We start from the raw sequence: 18,610 nt of genomic DNA, 5'->3' as shown, positions 1-18,610 counted from the left end.
ATGAGGTGGGTCTACTACTAGGTAGATGGGTGGGTTACCGAGAAGGAAGTGGGAATATTCTCCTATATTCCAATAGCTTTTTGGCTTATTGGTGGTTATACTGTAAACAGCCAGAAAAAGGGGTGGGTATACCCTGTATACCTGCAGATACCCTCCACTACACACTGACTATAATAAACATTACCATAAAGATCCACGCACTCTAAATCCCCACATTTCCTTTCAACTGATTAAATGTTTTTGAAACTCAGTTGAACTCTGAGATTCAGGGAGTGTACACTGAACAAAAAATCACTTTTACCTAACCAATAAAAATCATAGTTTTAATTTTCTGTACAAATAATGACACCTAATGATGAAATAATGAAATTATTTATACCATAATGTCACCCATTGGTTTTTAGGACTCCCAGTCTGAAGCCTTGAGTTTGGCCTTTTCAGACGCCTCATCTTGGTTATTTTAGAGCCACAAGTGGCCGTATTTGGACGAGTGGCAGGAGCTCTGAGAGTTAAAAGGGATTTATGGTTGTGCGTAGACCCTTCGCACGTAGCCTACGCACATCGTCTATGCAGTTGTGAGCATTTTTATATCTGCGGTGATGTGTCTGTGTCACTCTGCAGTTAGACCTCCATAACGCTAGTCAGTGGTGGAGGTCTCTGTGAAGTGCTGTGAAGTTGATTCAAAACACCCAGAACACACATTAAATATGGCTTAATATAGACAATTTCAAACACAAGTAGCTTATGCAATAACTTGCAGCATTCACAGACAAACACCTGTGTTAATCCGGACACATTTTCCCCACAAATAGGCTACAACATGCTAATGTTATTTGCACAAGCCTATGGCATTTTACATTGTATAAATTAGCCTAGCAACTAGCGATCTTTCCCTCTTCTCATGTAAAACGAGGGAGAACAGCAACATTTAACAAAGGTAATGGCACACAATTTGGCTCCATAACAGCTCACAAATTTCACTGACAAAACAACTGTCCTGTACTCAACACTTTTCCAAACAAATACAACATGCTAACGTTATTAGCACAAGCCTATGGCATTTTACATTGTATAAATTAGCCCAGCGATCTTTTCCTCATCTCATATAAAACCAGGGACAACAGCAACATTTAACAAAGGCAACGGCACACAGTTTGGCTCCATAACAATGCACAAGGTTCACCGACAAAACAACTGTCACACTAAACACGTTTTGCAAACAAATACAAAATGCCAACGTTATCAGCACAAGCATTTGGCATTTTATCACTATATAAATTAGCCTAGTGACGAGCGGCGATTTCCTCTTCTCATATGAAACCTGCATCCCTAAGTATAAATCCCTGAAGAATAAATCACACACAAAACTTATAATGCTATTTTAATGGAGGCTTTACTGTCTTCACAGTTTATTGTTTCTTATCTATGAACTAAAAGTAAATAAAAGCTTTGTTTCCACTGAGGGAAATGGTGTCAGTATACAGCACAAGACAGGAGGTCTGCGTCACCACCACGCGTAGTTACAATTGTGGGAAGGTGCATGTCAGGCTACGGCATAGGAAGACGATTTTGCTTTTCTCACATGCCTCCACAACAACAACAGATGGCATTGAAACACCTGTCTGATGCATCTTTTCAATATAAGAGGATTTTGAATTCACCAGCAAGTTCTTGTGTATTCATTATGGTACAAGGGCTTTATCTTGTTATAATACAGTTGGACAACATGTAGTTTAGAAAAAACGTTGACTCAAGAAATCTGCCAAACAATGACATATCATTTAAAACAAAAAAATGTTTGTAATTTTTTTTAATCCAAAAGTAAATTCTTTAAATTTCAAAACATGAAAACGATGTACCCTCTTTATCTTTTTGTGTGTGCATAAGTCTCATTGAGATATTGATGCTCAAAAACATGTATGGTACACTCGTCTGCATGTGAGTCAATTGCATGTATTGTGTGTGTGTGTGTGTGTGTGTGTGTGTGTGTGTGTGTGTGTATCTGTATACAGTGGGGTATATTCTTACTTAGATCACTCACACACACACGCACACACACACACACACACACACACACACACAGGTTGTGCAGAACAATGGCTGGCTTTGACAGAGCTGGGCTGACAGGAGGAGATGGGCCGGATCCATTGTCTGCTCTGTTTACTCACAGACTCACCTGGCACTGAGCTAATAGCACCGGCTCTATCTGTCAGTGCAAGAGACAGGGGTCTCGGCCCACACACACACACACACACACAGTGAAGTACAGTTACTTATTTGTCTGTATAAAATGAACATAAATATACATATGACTTGATCAGTAAGTGATGTATGTGATATTTTTTAATCCTAAATCATGTGTGTGCATGTCTATTTGTGTCATGTGTCACACCTGGGTGTCCTGGAAGGTTGTGGGGTAGTGGGGAGGGTTTATAGAGGAGGAGAAGGGGGAGGAGGTGGGGGTGGGGAGGTTCTTTCAGGTTTTTACCACTGTGCAAACACACACACTGCACACAGTTGATGGGTTTTGATGGGATCAGTTGGAAGCCTCAGAGTGACCCTGCCCAAACCCCACCCTTGTTTGATCGACAAGGGTGAGAGAAGAGGGGTATGTGTTTGAGTGCATTCATGGGAGGGGGGCTATGCGTAACAGAGGACTAATTTCAGACAGAAAGACATCAGAAAATACCAATATTTCACATACGTACACAAAGGTTATGGCATAACCTACTGCATATTATGCTTGTAATCAAAGAAGGTGTCATTTTATATTTTTTTTGTTGGTGACCAATCTTTAAAAAAGACTAAAACCAACAATATGTTAGTCTGTCTCCAAATAAATTCGCTTCAAAATCCTCTGTGGCACTCAGTACCAAGCCCACTAAAACGGAAATCTTTTTAAACAGCTCACAAATATATAGTTGCAGTTTTTTTAAAGGGCAGAAAAAGTTCCTACAACAGCTGGCCACTGTAGTTTATAGCAACCATTACTCAAACAGAAGTGTGGGGTGCATTTGCTAGGGACTAACTTCAGTAGCGGATTAGTCCACATTTGGTGCTCTAATGGGTATTTATAGCATCAGGATGGTGTATGTGGGACTGAATCAAAATGAAGTTGAGTGTGTGTGTTCATGGCAATGAGGTCACATGTCACTCAGATCAACAGTTTGACTCATTTATGTATTGTTTGTAGTTTTGGACAAAAATGGAGGTCTATGGCGCAAGACATTAAGGCCCTGACACATCACACCAAGATCAAAGAACTGGTGGCAACTAAGGCCAACTGTTGCATCACCTCACATTGCCTGTATTTCAGCCTAAAGGTTGCACCGGAACACCGCAAAGACTACAGCCAACAACCAACAACCAACAACCAACTACCACGTACATTCTGTGCCTGCGTGACAGGAGATAACTCTTCATACTAGCAGGTGACAGTAGGGGAATCAGCAGGACCAATACGCTTGTTAGCCAGTTAGCACATAAACAACTCAACAATGTTGATAGAACAAAGCATATATACTGTGCACTAGTGAACAATAACATAAACAGTTATGAACTGTTTCTGTTTAAGAGCTCAGTGGCTTAAAAAAAATCATCTTACCTAATATAACAAATTTGTTTTGATTTCACACCCTTTTGACTTGAGTCATTTGTTTGCTTTCCTCACTTCTGTTTCTCTTTTTGTACACTGAGCTGAGCTGCTAATCAGAGTGATTTCGTTAAGCAACAGGCTCTCGCAGCTCTGACACTGATTCAGCATGTTAAATCGGCCAAAAAAAAAAACAGGTGACAAGGGGCAAGGGCTAACTAGTGCCAAGTGAGCAGGACACAATAAAAAACTAGGGCAGCAGATGCTCACTGATGGCCTGACATTGACCAACAGTAAAAAAAAGCCTTGGTGTGTCAGGGTCTGTAGATACAGCTTTTGCTAAGCAGACAATACTTGTTATCAGGATCAAGAGATAAACTCAGTTATCTGATGCACATTTACAACCCATCTTAACAGGCTTCTCATCATCCCTGTATTTCTAATATTGGAAATTGCCAGGTTGTCCTCCTTTTGAGCAACAGGGAGTGAAACAGAAGAGCTCTCTGGCATACACTGCCACAATTCTTTACTTTAATACATATAGTATCCCATACAAAGGGATGCGCTGTTTCTCAGGCTCAGCATTAATTCAACTGCTCAGCAATTAAATTAAATGGTAATACTGAGCTACTGTTATATACAACCATAAACAACGTTCTTTCATAGCTAAATGACAATAAACCAATTTCCACCTGCCACTGCAGAAACAACTTATATGACTGGTCCAAAAACGACATACATTAGTGTTTTAACGATCACAGTTTTAAACACATCCTTATCATTAAGAAATGGACACAGTTCCACTCCAAAACTACCTGGTTAGGTTTTGGCAATAAAAAACGATGAGATTAGGTTTGGAAAAAACTCCCTGGTTTGGCATTAAATAAGTACTTTTGTCACTAACGTAACCTGATGAAGGCTATGTCATGTGACATACATCACATTCAACACATCACATACGTCACTAGAATAGCATGCCACACTAGCATGCTAGGCTACATTGTAACTAAAAGAAGTCAATGTTGATATCCGGATGCAAACACTGGTCTCCTGGGACAAAGTCCTGTTTGTTTTACTCAACCTCCCCTCCCACTCACCCTATAGGTGCTTTTTGGATATGTGGACAACATTACACAGACTGGGATGCTTTTTATGTCACGTCACTGCCTCCTCTGCTCCTGCGATAATTACTATGGCCACAAAAGGGTGCTATATTCATTGACTGTTTCCAGTCCTGCCTGTTTGTTTGCAGGCTATCTTAAGGCCCTGACACACTAAACCGACATCAGAGAACTAGCGGCGATGAAAACCTCTTGTTGTATTGCATGACGTCGCCATGTCTCAGCTAAAAAGTTGCACATAAACACACTGCAAAGACTACAGTCGGTAGCCAACTAGCACTCATTTTCTGTGCCTACATGAAAGGAAATAACTCTTCACACCAGCAGACAGCGGAAGCCTGTAATCGTCATTCAAAAAGGAAAACCGGAAGACTGCCTTGAAGCTAATTAGCACATTAACCACACAATCCACTGTTGAAAGAACAGAGCACATTCACCATGAACCAGTGAACATTAACACAAATCGGCAGAAAATATTTCTGCCAAAGAGCTCACTGGCTAAAGACCTTATGAAACAAGTTTGTTTTGGTCCCATTCCCTCTTGACTTCAGCTTTTTGTTTACTTTCCTCACTTCCGTTTCTCTTCTCATGCACTTAGCTGAACTGCCAATAAGATTGATTTCATTCACAGTCTCTGCTGTCAGCAATTGAATGTGCTGATCAGCATTAAAGTCGCCAACAAAGTCCTGCAAAAACTTGCTCGCAGATTTAAATGAAATTTGCAACAAAACTGGGCCTGAGCCACGAAAAAAAAATGCATTTTGGTGAAAATCTGAATTCAGGTGAGGATAAAAAATATATATATATATATATTTAATCTAATTACCGTGACTTGACTGTACATACATTTGTCCATTTTGTCCACATATATCTTAAACATTTTGGTAGATCTGCACAGCAGTGCCAGAGGCCTCATCTGTTTCACAACATATCCTTTCATTTAATTTTAGTGGTTCAAACCCATGTCAGAGTTTCCTTGGTTCACTCTCAGGTCTCAAGGCCTGAGCAGTCAGGAGCAGAGCCGACCTCGACTGATAAGCCATTTTTTTTGTTGTTTTTCGGCTTGGGGCTTGGCTGTCTGCCAGCTGATAACAACACAGGGCATACCTGCTGCATTAATGATTGGTCAGCCCTGCCTCCTGCCCTCGCCCAAGTTCTTTATTTTAGCATAATTCTTTATCATTTAGGCATTGAGCAGAAACTAAATCTTATCAAGTGAAGGCATGAGATCTATGTCTGCTATTAACAGCTCCAGTTCTAGCTATTGTAAGAAAATGTGCAACGGGAATAAATGGCATTGCTTGTCCTCCTTTCTTCAAAAGTTTAAACTTGTACCTACCTACATATCTACATACAATATTCTTCAAAGGAAGATAAACCATGTTGTGAAGAATCTACAATAGATAGAGCTGTAAACATGCAGCAGTACCTGGTCTAGTCAAGCGAATCCTCATAAACATCGAACAGTTCAGTCGACAGTCGCACTGCCTGGTGATAATGGAGGGAAGGTCTTTATCCGAGGTGGCATCTGTTCACAGCATGTTGCACACCACTGCACAACTAACTACCCACAAGTGCATGTGTAGTTGCGGGCTTTCATGTGACATAATGCATCCTGTACTAGCCACAGTGGAGGTCTTCAGCTCTCAGGCAACAGTGGCTAAGTACTGCTGATTGTGTTTTCAGTGGTGGCTACATGTTTATAAAATGATCCACAAAATTCAGTGTGTTTCGTCGTATAATTCTGGTTGGGATTTCCCAACCACTAATGTATACTAGGTTCATATCATGTGAGCATTAGCAAAGTGTAACCGTCTTGTGGAAAACACAGATGCCAGCATTTAATATCAGAAGCAGCACAAATGTTTGGAAGTTAACTGAATTGAGCATCAGTTGCTTTGTTAGATTAGTTGCTGGCTAGTTAACTGTGTTGCCTGTTCTCATCTGTGTCCACTTTAGAGAATCATCACATTTTTATGTTTCCTTCAAAGTAATTCAGTGAAAGCTGTCTATACATCCATGGATACATTTTAGGTTAGTAACAGTATGCAAAAGTCACAGCTCGCCTCATTCCCTGGTTTAGAAGTCACAGTTCAGTGCAAGCTCAGTACAGTGGAGAAAAAAACCCAAATGCATAAGGATCTGTTTGGAAAAGACAGTAGGTTAAGTGTCATAGACAAAAACCTCCTGCTGGGTGCTTAAGTAACATTGTAAAAATAAGAAACATTTCAAACGCTTATGTATCACACTGTACAAACAATGTACAAACTATTACCTAAAAGGCAGCAGGTCACAACAGGCTATAAAACTGAAAAGCATCTCTTGTGCTTTGAAACTGGAAATACCAAAATACATAGAATACTAAATACTTAAACTTGTTACTAGTGTTCCTTCTTTGTATATTCAAACATTCAAAGCACCCAAACAGTTATCACCCTGGTGATTGGCACATCTCAGTAATACCACCGAATGTGTGTTAGCATGTTGGATATTCTTTTATTCATAGATCTTACAACTTTGGAGCAACACCGATACGCCTTTCTCATCTTACATACAACTCTCCCTCTGATGCTACCATTGCTAACAAGAAACCCATAAGCTGTGGCGTTTCATTTGTGCTCACCATAGTGTGACTGACTTGCACGCCAATCAGTTTGTTGCGCTAGCCTTTGCATAGTATGTTGCTAACAGCATAGAGCTAAATGTTTCAGAGTTTAACTCACACTTGGGAACTTTGGTTCCGCGTTATGTTCATCAGTCCGTATACCATGTATTCTACGTGCAGCTGTGTGCACCAGACTATGACACCTGTACCGTGATGGTTCGGCATAAATACACTAACTGTTACAGGCCTAGTATACTGCAAATTGTGACTGTCAATAGCTAATTCAACCCATGTTTAGTTGCACAAAAATGCAAACAAAAGAGAATATGAGTACCAGATACAGTAGGTAATTATGGCTGTAATTATTACTGGGGCTGGGGTGCAAAACTGACAACATACGCTTTCCATATGGGATTAGAGCCACTACACTACTACTTGGACTGCCTTTTAGTGTTTTATATGTTGTTCCTACCTGCACTGTAACAACTTGGTCATTTTAAATGTGGAAATTGTATGTCTGCATTGTCTCTGTGCTGTCCATTGTTCATCTGTGTTTTAGGTTTCTCCTTTGTATTTTAGATTGCAGTCTGTGTCTGTTGTGAATTATATGCTGGGACTACAGATGGAAATTAGCAGTTATAGCTAAATCTGGTGCAACCATCTCCTCATTTCTTGTAAATGATTAATGCTATTGCACACTGTCCCTTGATAAATTAAATTAACTAAACTAAACTAAACTGACTGAAATCCCTCCACCTCCTTGCTCCCTCCTTTCTTAAACCATAACAAATCACTGCAGCAAAATTTTAAATATTTTCTGATCTTATACAGAAATAGTTAAGGTTTGGTTCAGTTTAGAAAGACACACAATTTTAAAAGGGCATCATGGTTACAATAATAACCACATGGTTAAGGTTAAGAAAAGATCATGTTTGTGGTTTAAAGACACCAACACTGAACATCAGAAGGAAAAGGGAAATGGACAAATGACTCCCATAAAGGACACACTGATGACCTGTCCATCCACTCAAACCTCTTTAATAACGTCACTCAGCTTCTTCCATTGTTCTGAATGAACAAGATAACTCCTTCTGCTATAGAGAGCTTTGTCACTTGAACGTAAACATATGTCTTCATTGGTCATTTGCTCAAGTGACTGGTGCTTTTGCTCCAGAAAAAAATAATGTGAATTTACTGCAATGACACAAAAAGATCTGTTAGGCTACAATGTAAAGCAAGCCACTATAGCAGCCCAGAAATCATTTGTGATGCACAAAATGTTAAGTTAGTGTTGACATTGTAAGAGGGACAGTATATGATCAGGACTATATAAAAATTATGGAAAAAACAAAGAGTTGTGCAGAAGTTAGGTAGCTCTGTCTCTGCCCCCTCACCTCTAATTTAAAAACCATAACCCAAGTTTTAATCCAGTCATCACCTTGCTTTATTTCTCTTCTCAACTCCTATAATAGGAAAGAGAGACATCAACACCATGAGTCAGGTCCACCAGTCTTGTGCTGCTGTTGTGACAGTGTGGAGAAAGTGAGAATTACAGTCCTCAATATCGGTCAGTATCAATAAGCAGGTAAGGAAGTAGATTACAGCAAAGAGACTGTTTAAAAAATACGATTTCCATACATTTCAAATGGGATCTTACCATTTCCTCATTCTGTACTTTTGTTTTTGATTCTTTCTGTGGTTTCAACTGAGTGTTATATCAGCAGTACAGTGTAAGAGCAGCATCTGAAACTGAGTGCTGTGGCTCGGGCAGTGACCTAGGGGTTGTCTGGGCTGGATAAAAGGAAGTCCTGGTTAATGAGTAACACTGGCGATGTGGCCTGGCGCTGCAGGTGGGTTGGGTGGGGGTTAGCCAGGATACACACTGATAAGCGGGGAAGGCAAGGTAAGTTTAGGAGGTGGGGGCAGCGACAGACAGAGAGAGACTTGAGCTTTGTTGTCTATACTTGAATATATTAGTAACATTGTTGTTGTTTTTTTCAATAGTTGAAATGAAGGACGACAACAAGCATAAGGAGCAGGAAGATGTTACAACAAGCCACCTGATGGAGGCTGAAAGACAATGTGTCAGAACTGTTTAACTCACCAATATTCAGTACACAAGATTTAGTCTTTGATTAGCAGGTTACAAGAGCCAGCCGAAACTGATGTCTGCATAGTTTAAACTAAAAACTTGATACACATGATTACAAGGTAAACTTCTCACAGTCACATACACTTGCATTTATGATAAATACGTTTTGTAGCAGACATGCAGAAGATGCACTAAAGGCACTGTACAAGTGTTGAAAAGAATTACTTGAGGTACAAGTCTTGTAGTAGCTGCAGAGGAATAACAGTGATGGTAGTGGAAGAGGTATTTTTCCATAGTTCTTATATTATATAATAATATTAGTAGTAGTGGTAATGAAGAAACATCACTATGGGCGTTGGCAGTAGTAGTGATAGGTTTCAGTGTACAGAGGCAACATATCCTCATATCATGGTTCATATAATATCTGATGAATTACCTTCCCACAAGCAATGTTAGGTACTTAACATAAAGTTACTGTGGCTAGGTTTAGTAAAAGAAACATGGTGAAAACATACCTTATAATAACTCAATGTTCACTTGGTTTCACAAGGTTCCGAATGCTGGTCTCCTGGAGGAAAGTCCTGCGTTGTTTGACCCACTCACCAATACAGTTGTTACTAAGCTACCACGTGACATAAGTCATGTGACATAAATTAGTAGCGTGGCATGCTAAGCATAGTAGCCCGCTACGTCAATACTAAAATTGACTTGATTGACTTTTGGCCTCACACAGGAAATGAGCAGCAGTCTTTCGGCTGAAAGTCCAGATTTTGTTCATCCAATCCACCTCCACTCCTATCAGCCCTATACAGAATTTCGTGCTCTTTATGCTTGGGTTGTTGTCTGTTGTGTCAGAAAGAGCCACTGCTTGGTTCATATCATACCACTGCAAAATAAATTGAGAATGGGCTGGAGATAAACACAAATTAATGCCTGATGATTACATGGGTTCATATAAATATATAGTGCATAACTTTTCGTAGGTATATGTACAAACAGTGCACGAGAACAGCCCAACAGAGAATGTAATAATCAAAGTGATATAAGTAAGAAGTAGTTTAAAGAAGAAGTAGTAAGGAGTAAGTTGTAGTGGTAATAGTAGCATTATTAATATTATTTTAGTAATAGCAGGGTCAAGAGTAGATATTATAGTATATACAGTAAATGTATTAGTATTAGCAGTACCATGAGCAGCAGCAGAAGCAGCATTAACAATAGTAGTATCAACAGGAGATGCAGAAAGTGAGTACATTTATGCCTGTGCTGTTCTTCGGTACTCTTCTGAGGTGCTGTTACTTTTGATACTTTACTGCTGATACTTTGGTACTTTTACTGTATTTTTAAATGTCGAAATTTTACTTGTAATGCAGTATTTTCACAATATAAAAGTGAAGGATCATTTACTTCTATTGGTAAGTACTAGTAGCATTAGTACAGGTAGTGATACCATTTAATGTAGTTGCGCAGTTGTAGCAATAGTGGTGATGGTAGAAGTTTTATTAAAAGTAGTTAAAGTAGTAAAGTAGTAGTAGCTATAGTAGTCCTATCTGTAATGAGACCGTCGCAAGATTTGTAACTGCAGTATGAATACTAACATTAGAAAGAGCAGCAGTAGTGCAGCTGTGGTTTATTGATCCTGGGAAATTCCTTTCTGCTGGAATACCATAAGTGATGTAACACACAGACCAATCAGAGCGCTGATCCCTGCAGCTAAAATTATTGTCATTGCATTCAGATTCACTGTGAGTTTTAATCCTCCAAATATTCCAAATAATTCAATCAATAATAAATCTTCAATTTGATACAAACATTTACTGCAATATGTGCATTTTTATTGAACATCTGGACTTTTCAAATCGAGTGAGCTGGAATGTGAAGGTGATTCATATTGATCTCAGTGCTGTCAGGCAGAGAAGTTTAGAGAGCACTGATAAGACCCCTGATACTGACCTAAAACGGGTTGCCATGACAACCCATTTCACCTTTGACCTCAGCACTTTAGCTTCACTTCCTCATTCTAGACAGGGCAGACTGATGTGAGATTTACATCAGGAATTTATTCAAGCAGTTTAAGAGTCAAGAAATCTGTTTGTCTGTAGCTGATATTATGATATCTGAAACTATTCATTAACGCCGATGAACTCATTACAGACATGTATAGACAGGCACTGTTCACACTGTCATGTTTTCACCAAAATGTAATAGTACACCCATAAAAAAAGCATCTTGGGTTCAGGTGTTTCACCTTCATGTGGCTCTTTGTTGAGATACATTTTGTGATGCTGGACAAATCATTGGATCTGTCTCTTTGGTCTTCAGATTTGACATAGGATAACTGGCTGGGGTAACTTGAATAGATTTTAATGAAAGAAATTCCTCATTTAATTTCAAAGCAAACTGCAGGTTGTTATTTGAAACCCTGTGTGGCCAAATCTTGTTTGTCCAAACCGCAGAATCTTCACCTTCTTAAAGAGCTTGGCTCCCACAGTCTGTTTTTCTTGTGTCTTAACTGAACAAAAGCATGCTTTAAACATAACAATGCAGAGGAAATCCTTCGCATTCATGGTCAGGGTGTAAAGTTTAGGGTCGAAAGCTTTAAGGGGTTAAACTAATGAGGATATAAAGATATACCTCTGGATGTACCACCTCCCTCTTCTTCTCTCCACCTCTTCCCACACACAGACCTGGTTCGACCAGACTGGGTAATCAGTTACCTGCTCTATCTGATCTGTACTACCCACGTAGTCTGCTAGCATGCACACACACACGCACACACACAAAGCCCCCAAAGTCCACTTGAAAACTCAGGACATGTTCACACTACTGTGGATAAAAGCTTTTTAGGTGTCGACACTGAATACACTTACATCTTAGTGTTTCAAGTTGTTTCTATGAAGGGGCTGCAATGCACACAAAAAAAACATGGGCAAAGCTGTGCACTAAGTGTGTTTGTATTAAACTTCACATGGGTTGACATATTGATTTGCAGTCTACAAAACATTTTAGACGTAAATATCTGCACATAGGGTGAGGTCACATTATAACAGTTGTTTTTCCTGTCTACCTCATAACACAATATCTGTATTTTCAACTTTATACACTTTAAGGCCCAGACACACCAAACCTACATCAAAGAGCTAGTGGTGATGAAGGCTGACTGTTGCGTTGCCTCACGTTACCTGTCTGTCCAAAAAGTTGTACCTGAACGCACCACAAAAACAACAGCCAATGACCAACTTGTATGAATGTTCTGCACCTGCATGAAAAGAAATAACTCTCTGTAGTCTGTATTCATCATTCAAAAGGGAAAAACGGAAGACCAACAGGATGGATTCAAGATTCTAGTTAGCCAGCCAGCACATCATAACACAACACAACACACCCTGTTATTGAAAGAACAAATGATATTTACAATTACAATAACACAAAGTTATGAACCCATTCTGCTGAAGAGCTCAATGACTGAAAAAAATAATCACACCTAATATAACAAGTTTGTTTTGATCTCACTTCCTTTTGACTTTAGCCATTTGTTTGCCTTACTCACATCCATTTCCCTTCTCGTGGGCTGAGCTGAACTGCCAATCAGAGTGATTTTATTCACTGACGGGCTCTGCCATCTTGGACACTGATTAAAATGCTGAATTGGCCAAAAAAGCCGACTAGGGCTGAGTAGTGCCAACCTTGTGGGACACACCACAAAAACCGAGGCAACAGACAGTGACAGCACGACTTTGACCAACACAGATGTCGGCTTGGTGATTCAGGGCCCTCAGAGATTTTATTCATGCTATGTCTAATTTAGATGTGGACATGGTCTTAGACACACTCTCTACTCCTAGTGTTTCCTAATTACCTCTACCATAACTGCTTTGACTTAATTACCCCCCTCCACCTCTTTACTGCTCCACCACTTTGGACCTAGCTCACTACCACATATTACAGACAGCTTTAAACTGTTACTAGTATTGCCTCACTGCTTCTACTGCATCCTAAATGCCTCTCAGGGAGCTACTGCCTGGGCCCAGTCAACAAGGATGTACTCTTAACAATAGGAGATATTTTGCAATGAAAAGTAGCATAAAATGTCCAAAGCTCAACACAGGAAGTGTTTTACACAACATCCAAAATCCACGTCATTTTAAGAGTGTAACTAACTCCCAGAACTGTATTTGACCCCCTGACCAGTGTCTGGGCTGTCTATCAGCCTTCACTTGCGGCTGAACAGCCTGTTCTCTTGCCCACTGCTCCTCTGCCGTCCTACCATTGTCACCCACATACCTCCCCCACACTCTCCCACCCCCGCCCGGTCACTGGGTCCAGCTCAGACGTGGGTGAAGGGTGAACAGAACAAACTGGCCTACTGTCAAAATCAATTTCTTGTCATTTTATTTATTCTGTAATTTATTTACCCACTGAAACAGTGAGTCAGTGTGTAGGGTCTAGAGTGTAAGCCAGTATCAACCAGATCATACACAACAACAAAATTCATTTATTTATTTATTTTTAGTTTGTCTAATGCTGCATTTATTTCAGGTTTAAATAATCAGAGCAAAATGATATCTATAGCGGGAGTAATATTTCTTGACATGCCAACATTCATTCATAACAACTGAGCAGAGGTTTGTCTCGTTTTAAACACAGAAGTTATCACACAAAAGGAGTTGAGCAACTCTGACTTAAAGGAATGTTGTGGCAAGCTGCACTGGGAGAGCAAGGTGTGGTTCAGGTGGTGCGTGTGTGTGTGTGTGTGTGTGTGTGTGTGTGTGTGTGTGCGTGTGTGTGTGTTTTAACTTTTAAACTTTGAGAGAGAACAGTTGGAAAGTGTTGAATGGTTAGGATTTGGTTTTTAGGAATGAATTTTAGAGTTTACGTTCAGAAATAGATTTAAGTTAAAGTTCGGCTTAAGCATGCACAGTCATTGTGATCAGTAAAGTTAGAATTAGGGTCTAGGAAGACACAACCTGCCACTCCAGTAGGCTTGTTAACAAGTTAAATAGCCAGTCAGACAGTAAGTCAGTTAGTTGGGTGGTGACTGGTTTGTCGCAGCCTGAGCAGTCGTTCCACTTCCTTCTCTGCATCCTTTAACTGCACAGGTGACTGGCTTTCCTCAGATCCTGGAAGTTGTGTTGTGTGTGTGTGTGTGTGTGTGTGTGTGTGTGTGTGTGTGTGTGTGAGAAACAGAAAGAAAGAGAGAGAGAGAGAGAGAGAGAGAGAGAGAGAGGCAGAAAGAGAACGCACGAGAAAACAACAGATCAATAGTGAATGACTAATGAAGTGCAATTCAAAGCAGGAAGTTGTGAGTCAGTACAGTACAGTACAGTACAAAGTGGTGGGTGTGAATTTTTTTTTTTTTTAATTAACCTTGATCAGAAAATGTTTCTTCAAACTGGGTTACAGCAAATACATATACATATATATGTATATATATATATATATATATATATATATATATATTCATACTGTGAAACATGGCCACCACTTTCTGTCACAAAACGCCCTGACCAACAGATTAAACCCCAACGATGTTCAGTGAAAAAAACTGTTGTTGATTATTTATCTGTAGTTAAACTAATGGATTAATCAACTAATGTGTTTTTAGGGTTTGTATGATTTTTGTTTGAAACACAGTAGTGTACTGTATAAAACAAGATTTGTTTAATCATAATGGGATTTATCTGGTTAAATAAAGGTATAATAATAATTTTAAAAAAAATGTTACAGACATAGATTTAAGATTATTTTCATTGTCACTTAATGGCTCATCTACTCTAGAAATTGCCGAAAACGGCCATAAGACCTATAGACCAGGGCGACTAGTCCCAACCATCCAAAATCCAGACTCCTCACATTTAAAAAGCTGGAACTGCTCAATTTTGGCATTTTTCATTCACAAATTGCTGAAATTTATTTACTGTCAACATTGTTTTCAATTTATTTATCTATTTATTGAGCATTGAATTGATTAATGGCTAACTGTTAAAACAAATATGTAAACTCTGCAGGAACTAAGAAAAAATGTTTCTATGATTTGTTACCGAAGGGTTAGTTCAGATTGATAACACTCTTATTCAATAGAAGAGCATGTAATCAGCCATCTTAAAGGAGTATGTTTTTCTATGAATTCACTGTAAATCAATATGACTAACTGGTACACAAATGGTCGTTTTGTGGGTAAAGTATTCCTTTAAGTGTACCTATGAAAATACTGCTTGGAGATATTTGAAATACTATGTAAGATATTTTAAAAATGTTAAAAGTTGTCAGATTTTTTTTCTGCATATTTGTCAACTTGATTTTCAGGATACCACATTATAAAACAAGATAGAGAAATATTTCAGATGGAGGAGTGAATAAACTGCTGAAGAAATGTGATATGTAAATCTTCACATCTAGTTTCAGTTTAAGTATGTCTGACGTTAGAGTTCAAATCTGTGTTGTGTTGCCATCTGAATGACAGAGCTACTATAAAAGTGTTATACCACCTGCATCAGCGGCTCACTTTGGTGATGTCAGAGTTTTTATATAGCCCACACAGCCATAAATAACAGACTCAAACCTTGAGAGACTGTTCACTGAATAAAGGACAAAAACAAAAAACAAAAAAGGTGGGTTATTATTTGCATAATCTCACACATTTTCAGGCAGGTGTAAACTGGTCTTGCTTTGAGTCATGTGTTTTGATTAATCTGCTTAGTGAAGTTATCTGGGAGGAGCTGTACCCATGCATTATACTGGGTCTTTTGTTTAGTGGCAGTAGTTCCCAAACTTTTTCTTAACTTAAGATAAGACTGATAAGATGTTTATGCATCCATTAAGAGGTAGAACATGTGGTGAACTAAACTGAATCCCCCTCAAGGACCCCTTGTGCTCTCAAGAGCACACCAAGAGAATCACAGCACTGTGAAGAGGGGTCTTCCAAAAAGAAATGGAAATACAACAAAAGCACTTGAAGATAACTGCGAGAATGTCATTGGAGAAGCAGTTACCCAGAATGCACAGGGGAAAGTCGTTTGTGTAAAAAGCATCTCTAAGCAGAACTACACTGAGTGGAATAAAAAAACAGGAAGTGTTGTTTGTAGTGAAAAGCAGAGGTACAGTTGAGTTCAGGTGGCTGTGCAGTGACTCACCAGGTTAAGCACTGACGCAGTATCACAGGGACACAAACACACCCACTCTGGGAAAATGGACCTTCAAGGGGAAAATAAAACCTTTATAGTATGTTAATCTGCTGTCGGCCCGCTCTTGACGATTCAGTAAGTAGATTAAAAAAAGAAAAAAAAAGAAAATGAAAAAATAGTTATGATCATGGTGAGTGCATGATGTACAAACTGTGATGGTGCAAATTGCAAAATGACTCATCTAAGGCTATATCATTACTCACCAAATACCAAGAAATCTCATACATATTAATCAGAATGCCATTTTCACTTTTTGTACATCATTTGTGTAAACAAGAAAAGACAAAATAGCAAGTCAACAAAAGGAATCACATTCAAAGTGAACAACTAATAACTAAACGACAAACAACAGATTACAACAGATTAAGAAATACATCTGTTATGTTTGTAGGTCACGGAAAAAGCATCACTAACTAGGAGAGGGCAGAAGGGATCTCTACTGCGGAAGTGAAGCACGTCAGCTTTTTATGACCTCGCCATAACACGGCCTAAGCTGTTGTAAAAAAATAAAACTGTCTAGGATATTCTGGGATACATTCTCCATGGTTACACTCATGACACACGCCTCAAAGTGGAAATAAACACACTTAAAAGGATCCTCATTAACACTAACTGTAATGTAAATGTTTTATTTCCCATAAGAATAGAAGAAGACGATGATGATGATGATGATGATGATGATGTGTGTGTGTGTGTGTGTGTGTGTGTGTGTGTGTGTGTGTGTTTTAATCTTGGAATTCTTTCAGTCTGGCTCTTTCTTCCTTATCAAACGGCAGGTTTCACCACTAACAAAAGGAAACAGAAGCATTCACCACTCCTTTAATTAAGCCACATTTACAATCGTGTTTTTCACATCATGTTTTAAATGGATATTCGTGGTTGCTCTGTATTGTGAGCCACTGGAAGAAATAAACTGTACTCTGCCTCTCTTCTACTTTCTATTACCCTCACTGCTGTCTCCATTTCCAACCATCAGTCATATTCTTAGGAGCTCAGAAATCCAGTTAGTCTGTGCTTACACTATGGCGCCCCCTGTTGAGGTATCATCATCACACCTGTTACTGAGTTAACTTCAGAGTTACTGAGCTGAAGCCAAGGTGTCACTCTCAAACCCACAATTGAAAGATGTTTCATGTGAGACTGGTATATCTGTATGGGTAGGTGTAAAATGCATGTATCTCTTGTACCTGTTATTTCTTTGTGTGCTACAGTAAATGTGGATGAGTACTTCAAAGAAAGAGATTTTGGATGGGTGTGAATTTGTAAAGCCTACAGGAGCCGTGTGCAGGATTAGTGGCATCTAGTGGTCGGAATTGCAGATTGCAACCAGCTGAAACTTCTCCCAGTGCTAAGCGTGAACTCCATAATAGACTTACTTCGGTTTTCATTGTTCAGGAGGTTTTTACCAGAAGTCATATTATTGGCAGAGGTCTCTTCCTCTCCAAAACAAACAGATCAGGAGACTTAAACTGGTAAAAACACTGAATAAAACAGTTCCACATTACAAATCAATGTTTTTACAACGCTTTTCAGCTTGTTGCGAAAATACAAATTGCCCTATCTAAAGCCAATGTTTGCTTTATACGTTCCGGGCTATTGTACATACAGTACAGGCCAAAAGTTTGGACACACCTTCTCATTCAATGCGTTTTCTTTATTTTCATGACTATTTACATTGTAGATTCTCACTGAAGGCATCAAAACTATGAATGAACACATGTGGAGTTATGTACTTAACAAAAAAAGGTGAAATAACTGAAAACATGTTTTATATTCTAGTTTCTTCAAAATAGCCACCCTTTGCTCTGATTACTGCTTTGCACACTCTTGGCATTCTCTCCATGAGCTTCAAGAGGTAGTCACCTGAAATGGTTTTCCAACAGTCTTGAAGGAGTTCCCAGAGGTGTTTAGCACTTGTTGGCCCCTTTGCCTTCATTCTGCGGTCCAGCTCACCCCAAACCATCTCGATTGGGTTCAGGTCCGGTGACTGTGGAGGCCAGGTCATCTGCCGCAGCACTC

Source organism: Epinephelus fuscoguttatus, linkage group LG5 (genome assembly GCF_011397635.1).
Source record: "Epinephelus fuscoguttatus linkage group LG5, E.fuscoguttatus.final_Chr_v1".
Taxonomy (NCBI): domain Eukaryota; kingdom Metazoa; phylum Chordata; class Actinopteri; order Perciformes; family Serranidae; genus Epinephelus; species Epinephelus fuscoguttatus.
The sequence above is the reverse complement of the archived record's forward strand: the minus strand, read 5'-3'. Positions refer to the sequence as shown.